This window comes from Amphiura filiformis, chromosome 18, assembly GCF_039555335.1.
Source record: "Amphiura filiformis chromosome 18, Afil_fr2py, whole genome shotgun sequence".
NCBI lineage: Eukaryota > Metazoa > Echinodermata > Ophiuroidea > Amphilepidida > Amphiuridae > Amphiura > Amphiura filiformis.
Window position 1 is genome coordinate 47,628,723 of NC_092645.1, and position 8,265 is coordinate 47,636,987.

At 37.1% G+C, this 8,265-nt stretch overlaps 1 protein-coding gene across 1 annotated transcript in view; it reads left to right on the forward strand.

The window, feature by feature from the left end:
• LOC140139194 (uncharacterized) overlaps nt 1-8,265 on the forward strand; it is an 893,593-nt gene that overhangs the window by 104,180 nt on the left and 781,148 nt on the right. The window lies entirely within an intron of this gene.

Sequence of the window (8,265 nt, forward strand, 5' to 3'; positions counted from 1 at the left end):
CTCGCGAGCGGCGGATGACGCTCCAGCGACAATTTAATTATGGCCAATTATATGTGTCAAACTTTCCACGATAGGAATAAGCGAAGTGCCTTACTGGCTGGTATCAACGCATGGATTGTATTTTATGCATGATATGGCATGGCAATGAGTAGGGATTGTGTTTGTTTGATCACTGTATGATTCAACTAAGCGTGACATCAGCAATAGCAAAACAAATAATAGTAATTCAGATAGCAAAAATTCCAAAAATTATGATATTTGCCGCTTGTGCAGAGGGTGCTCTACACAATAATTGTATTTTTTTTTCTTAGCTTGTCATTTGGTTTGAAAGCCCTGTGGCTTAAAGTTCTTCATATGATACGCTTTAAAAAGTGCTAGGTTATAAAAAATATCATAAAAATATTTTTAATACATTACAAATTTAAAAAAGAAGAAGAGGAAAAAAAAGACACCCCAATGTTTATAATATTGTTGACAAAGTTTACTTTACTGTAATTCAGGAATTGATAAACAATAATAATATGTACATGTTTAAATAAAATTATTTGAAAACGCCTGGCGACATTTGATAATATTCTAGAACACTCTTTTTATAGGCATATTATAACCTAACATTAATATTTGTTTGTATTAATCATAGCTCTTAGGGGCTGTGCAATAATTATGAGCCCTGGGGAGGGTAAAATGGGGGGGGGGGGGGCAAGAAATTTTTGGGAGCCGAAAGGGGGGGCACGCATTCATGGGGCGACTTTTTAATAAAACGCTCTAAAAAGGCTTAGGAAAACAGTACGAAAACGCTTAAATATGCAAATTTTCCTGCTCGCTGCGCTCGCAACATACATCTAGACCATTTAAGGTTTGCAATTTGGGATCCCAAAAATGTGGCATGTTCAAGGGGGCAAAGAATTTTTGGCGGGCCGAGAGGGGGGAGGGGCAAGCGATTTTTGGAGGGCCGAGAGGGGGGGGCAAACGATTTTGGCGAGCCGTAAATATTGCACAGCCCCTTACATGTTTTCATATTGATCTCATATATTTACATCCCCAATGAATGAGCTTACATATATATTTATATCAGTCTGTTTTATCTCATCCATATGTTACAGATGGTCTCCATAATGGTATAAATACCAGCCTTCAAATAAAGCATGTTGGTAGTTTTTAAGCTACTTAGGGACCGTTCACAAACACTTGTTAGGGGGCCTGATGCAAAAAAAGGGGGGGGGCTGAATTTTTTTGACCCTCCTAAGAGGGGGGGGGGCTGAAAAAATGACCAAAAATTTTCCTGGAAAAAATAAGTTTATATGCTTTTCTATGGGGTTGACCCATAATTTTCATGTCAAAAAGGTGGGGGCCTTGAAATTGTTGAGGTCTGTAAAGGGGGGGGGGGGACATGTTTCGCGATGAAATTTGTGTGCATCAGCCCCACCACCCTTTACAAGTGTTTGTGAACGGTCCCTTAGCAGCATAACCTTTTAGTGAGGTATTTATATATGGGGAGGGTGGATTTTCATCCCCTATGATTTGTTAAATTTTCGTCAAATTTTAATCATGTTACTGACACTTTACCGTCCACCTTTTATCCCAGAAAATTTTGGAGGTGGGGGGGGGGGGCATTTTCCCAGGTTCCACATACTACAAGTATTAATTACTATAGCCTATTATAATATGTGCAGGCTGTCGACGCCGCTAACCGTGCCGAGGGAGAGGGTGGGGTTAAAGCTCATGCATTCATTCCAACGATTGTATTATAGTCTTAGTTCCGATCTTCCAGGGTCTATGGATTAATACAGGATTTGGGAAATCCAGGTGCTGTTTAGATCATGCGAAATCCGGGTGCCGTGCGATTTTCCTAATTTTAGTACTCTCGGTTTTTATAAAAATCGCCCGGCGTGGGCATATCATAAACATCATCAGGAATAGTCCATAACCATTGCGATTTTTATAAATATCAATGGCGGTCTTTTCAAATCATCCCCCTAAGTCAACGAGGTTCAGGAATGTCCTTTCATTGTTAATTGTTGGTTAACCCACCACTTGAACAGGATTTAGCCAAAGCAATAAAATACTAGAGCTATTTACGAATTCTATGCATGTAGAAGCCTATTATCCTCTTCAACAATAGGACAATTGAGTGGTTTATAAATGGTGTTTGATTTGCAAAAATGAGAAACATGTAACACCAAATTGAGGTACCTATGAATACGACCTTTATGCATATTGTGTACTGTAACTCAGAATACAATTTGCCGACTTAACGAGCGGTTTGTGGTGGACAGTCACATGTCAAATGTTGGTTATCTTATAGTTCAAACCCGAGCATAGCGAACAGAAATGTTGTATAATTATTTAAGATGGTACTACACCACTTGATAAATTTGTGATTTGTTTTTTTGCATTTAAAAAAAAATGAAAATAATAACGCTGTAACAAAAGTTATGTATATTAATAGGGCAAGGAATCCAGTCACTACACTGGAATTTCAGTGACTCAAGACAAGCGGTACATTATTTATGATAAGAAAAGAAGTACCGCTAGAATGTGCCTCATTTTTTAACATAATGAACCACTTGTCTTAAATCACTCTGAAATTTTAGTGAAGTAATTGGATTTCTTGCCCCTATAATATACATAACTTTTGTTACCAGTGTGTAGTTTTTTTGGGGAAAATGCAAAATTAGTCACAGAATTTATCAGGGGTGTATACCACCTTTTTACATAATTTATTAAATATTACATAGTTCTGAGGTGAATTTTATTTAATTGTTATGAGGTTCTATACTTACACATGTAAACATTTCTGTGTGTATTTGATTGATGAACAAAAATAACACAAATGTCTGGTATGCTGAAGCTTCACAATATTTTGTAATCATAAATTTTATCATATTTATTGGAGACCATCTGTGTATTCAAATGTATATTTAAAATATGTATAGGCCTATATGCCATAAATATAATATATTGCAGTCTCCTATAAATAACGAGTCCTTATTAATTGTGCGGGTTATTTTTATGCATTTATTTACGTGACTGGAACAACTTACATCGTGGAAGGTCTACTTCCATGATTACATCATAATACAGACTACAGAGCTGTATCTATAGACTATTAAAAATTCGGTTTTCAAGAAAAAGGGGCATCCTCCTTTCATTGAGGGGTGGGGTATGAACGTTTGGACAGTATTTATTGGGGGACATTAGAGCATATCAGACATATCGAATTGCATTCTGAATACGTAGAATGTCCTTCTGATATCAAATAATTTTGATTGTTTGAAATAAATTCGCAATGTAATACACATTTTATGGCAAATGATTAAAAATTGATATTTTGGATATTTAGCAGTACTCGAAGTAAACTTTATAAATCTGATGATTTATACTTACTTAAAGTGTACGTAGGTGAGCTGAAAAGTCGACGATCATTGAAGATATTGATTTTTATTCCTAAAACACCCAACAAAATTAGGTCTTTGGGAAAAAAATCCATATCTTTAATATGAAAGGTCAAAATTTTCAATTGATCGTCGGCTTTTCCTCCCAGCTACATACACTTTAAGAATATGTCATTAGATTGATTACATTTACTTCGAGGACTGTTATATATCAAAAATGTGAAAAATATCAAATTTTAATAATTTGTCATAAAATTTGTATTATATCTTGAAAAAATGACAATTATTTGATATCAGAAAGACATTCTTCGTATTCAGAATGTAATTCGATATGTCTGATGTGCTCTCATGTCCCACAAAAATACTGTCGAAACGCTCAAAACGCTCATTCCAGATCCCTTAAGCACTGTTGGAAAAGACCAAAAAGTTTTAACTGATTAACCATGCTAATTTTAGATTTTCAATTCATGAAAATCTGCTGGACGAGAACCAAAACATTAATTGTATACGGCCTTATAGACACATGAAAAAAATACAGCGAATAAATCGCTATACCAATACCCAACATTAAAATTTTGAGTTGAAACGTTAAATTTCTAACATTCCTACAAAACTTTTGCAATTTATTCTTCTTCTTGGTATTATAGGTTTTCCTGGCCAATTTCGCAACTTGTGCGTTCGATTTAATAAAAGTGTCATTCGTTTTCGCGCAAGATTGAATGATCGCAACGAATCCCGATTTCTTTTTCGCATTATGAGCAATCAATTTCATTTTAGTTCAATCAAATTAATGTATGATCAGAACAATTCATTATTGTGAATTCAATTTCGTTCTCGAATGTTTCAATTTCACCATTAGACGTCTAATTTAAAGAAATAGGCAATCAATTTCGCCAAAGATGCACGGGGGACTGCGAAACGTTGTTAATCCTATTTTCAATTTCATGCATTGACAATCTAATTAGCGAAAAGGAATTCAATTTGAAATTATGCGCATTTTCAAGTATACTGACATAGGCCTATAGGCCCTACGTCTACGTTGCAGCAGAAAAAAGTGAGTAGGCCTAGCCCTATGTAACACAGAATAAACACACAAATGTTTTAATGGGTAATGCTTGTAATGAGAAGTATACTTTAGGTACAGTGTTCATTTACAAACACATTTAATGATTGCAAATTCGAATACGAATGTAACATGTTAATATTGTTTTAAACACATGAAACGCATTAAAATATGTTTAAAACGTCGCTTAACACGTTCCGGTGTTAGCAATATTAACACTTTAACATGTCAGTTAATCCAGTAGGCGTAGCGTCATAGGGGCACGTGCGGGGGTGGGGGCACGTGCCCCAATCGATCTGAAATTTTAAAAATCCCACTGGAAAATTGGCGAAAATGGCTTCTGCCCCCCCTCAATCAGACCGGTGCCCCCAATCATGGTCGGTGCCCCCGAATAAAAATTAATAAAATAACATGTCAGTTAATCCAGTGGCGTAGCGTCATAGGGGCACGATCTGAAATTTTTAAAAATCCCACAGGAAAATGGCCGAAAACGGCTTGTGCCCCCCAATCAGACCCGGTGTCTCCCCCTTCATGGTCGGTGCCCCCCCCCCCCGAATAAAAATTAATAAAATATTATACAATAGGCCTATAGTTCAGATTTTCATGATGAAATGGACACCAAATAGTAGAGTAAAGTTACCACATGACCCCAAAAAAATTGCAACAGAAGGTTTTTTGGTATTTTCTTGCAGTATAAGGTCTAACAAATAACATATCAAAAGTTTAGAAAAATTGAACTTGGGCGAAGGGTCCAACTGTGACGTAATCAAAATGGCCGCCAAATTCTGGAAAAATACCCATTAATCTACTGATTTCATCCATTTTTCACTCGTTATTGTGGGTTCCACTGGTGACAACCTTGTTCAGAAGTACATTACTGGATGTAGCAATGAAGCTTTATATTGTGTTATTCAGATGGATCAATTTGACAGCCATAATGATTTTCAAAATGGCTGCCATTTTAGTATTTAGGCTTACAATGTATGAAGTCAAATCATGCACATAATTGTAATTTTCTAGAATAGCCAATATCCTTTGCACCAATATATCCATTCAAATTTACATAGAGGTAGGCATACGAACCAAATTGGCAGCAAGAATGAATTTCAAAATGGCCGCCATTTTGGTATATGTTGGCTTATTGGGTTTAATTATGCACGTATTGTAACTTGAAACTTAAAGTGACAGAACATTTAAAATAACCAACATCATTTGCACCCATATAGCACCATTAATATCATGCTTTCAAGTAGGCATATGTACCGACTCGCTGTTCTCCACCTGGAGTGTTAAGCCGTAACTTGAAGAAGATGAAGTACCAATTTGGCAGCCATATTTACATTTCAAAATGACTGTTAGTTATAATCACTATTATAAAAATTATAAAAAATAGTATATTCTTGAAGTAACACAAAATTCATCTTGCTATATACCACGATGCGATGCCTTGCTTGCAGTAGTAACATCAACCACATTGTAATATACATGTATGTTGGAATTAGTTGTCATCATCATCATCATCATCATCATCATCATCATCATCATCATCATCATCTGAGAATAATTCTTGATCTATATTCTCACATTGGCCTATGTGTCCACATGCTCCAGTGCAATTGAGTCTATTCTTTCTGCAGCTACATTTCACTGTGATGCATCCTGCAAAACAATTGCATCGAATCATCTTCAGCAATGATTCTGGTGCTGGACTTCTTTTCATCATGAGTGGAACAAATGTGTTACCTTGAACAATCCATCTCCAGTAAGTTGGATTCATACCATCACTTTTACACATCCAATGCATGACCTGTAGATATGTTCTCCTGGAGTAAAGTTTTGCAGCTGTGGGTGGAAGTCTTTCAGGTTCAACAAAGCTCTTTGCTGTACAAACTTTTTTGGAAAGAAACGTGTAGCGTAAGGATTCCAAAGACTCTGATTGCTGACCGTTAAACAGGGACACCATTGCTTGGCAGCCTTTCTACATATTCTTGATCCATACTGGGAGTGCAAAATGCCTTGGAATAAACTTGTAATACAGGATCACCATTGATAATTTTGTGCAATACAGACTTCATTCCTACGCCAAATATTCTTGAAGTAGTGTCGCAACCTGAAAACGCATGGGCAAACAACAAATCCGAACAAATGTCATCACTGAGTAAGCGTTTCTTGCCAGCAAATTGCTAGCATCTGATATGTCTACCTTATTTGCAACCCGACTCTTGCGGCGCTGATGCGTGTTATCATTTGTTCTTGGTCCACCAGTGTATCCATCAAAGACAACTGTGGTCTTGCCATAGTGATCAAATGTGAAAGATGCATAATCATCAGCAAGGGTGCTTCTTTCTGCCCACTTCAAGCGATGTAGAAGGGAACCTCCATCAAGAACATAGTGATCAGTCCTTGGAACTGTCTCAGGAGCATCAGCCTCTGATGAAAACACATGATCCTGTATGGCTTGTAATAGTGGTGCTTTATCTGGCTTATGTAAAACATACCTCAAACAAAGATGTTGGATATGGTACAACCAGGAACCTTTGCAACAACAGAGCTGGATCAATGGTTTGGTCATCAGTGACTTGGACCTTACACTTTGACTCTAGCCTTCCGTTTGTAGCTATATGAAAGGACAGCCTGTCCTTCCATTTGTTTGACTGTATCTTACCTACTTTGAACAGGTTTTGCACATTAACATCCTCATCAGCATTTATCCCTTGCATCTGCTTGGACTGTCAAGGTCACTGATGACCAAACCATTGCACCACTATTACAAGTCGTACAGGATCATGCGACTTATCAGAGGCTGATGCCCCTGAGACAATTTCAAGGACTGATCACTATGTTCTTGATAGAGTTTCTCTTCTGATAATCATGCATCTTTCACAAGAGTCGGGTTGCAAATAAGGTAGACATATCAGATGCTGGCAATTCTTCTCAAATGATCTGAACAAACAGATTCTCATTAAACTAATTGGGGACCGTATGCAACAGAAAGGATGCCATGTGATCCATGCTGAAGAAGATGCACATGTTGATACAGACAAAGCAGCAGTTGCAATGGCATCATGGTCAACAACCCTAATTGTAGAAGACACATCTGTTGGTATTTCTTCTTCATTATGTAGAAAAGGACGGTAAGGACTTGTACTTTCTGTCTGACAATGATAAACCATATGTGTATGATATCAAGGTTCCGAAGCGCTTACTCAGTTATGACATTTGTTCGGATTTGTTGTTTGCCCATGCGTTTCAGGTTGTGACACTACTTCAAGAATATTTGGGGTAATCAAGTCTATATTAAACAAAATCATCATTGGTGATCCTGTATTACAAGTTTGTTCCAAGGCATTTTGCACTCTCAATATGGATCAAGAATATGTATTAAGTGAAGGCTGCAAAGCAATGGTGTCCCTGTATAATGGTCAGCAATCAGAGTCTTTGGAATCCTTACTCTACAGGTTTCTTTCCAAAAAGTTTGCACATCAAAGAGCTTTGTTAAACCTGAAAGACTTCCACCCACATTAACCTCTGCTGCAAATCTTCACTCTAGGAGAACGTATCTACAGGTCACGCATTGGATGTGTAAAAGTGATGGTATGAATGGTATGATGGTGATGGATTGTTCATGGTGACAAATTGTTCCACTCATGATGAAAAGAAGTCCAGCACCAGAATCATTGCTGAAGATGATTCGATGCAATTGTTCTGCAGGATGCATCACAATGAAATGTAGCTGCAGAAAGAATAGACTCAATTGCACTGGATCATGTGGACACATAGGCCAATGTGAGAATATGGACCAAGAAC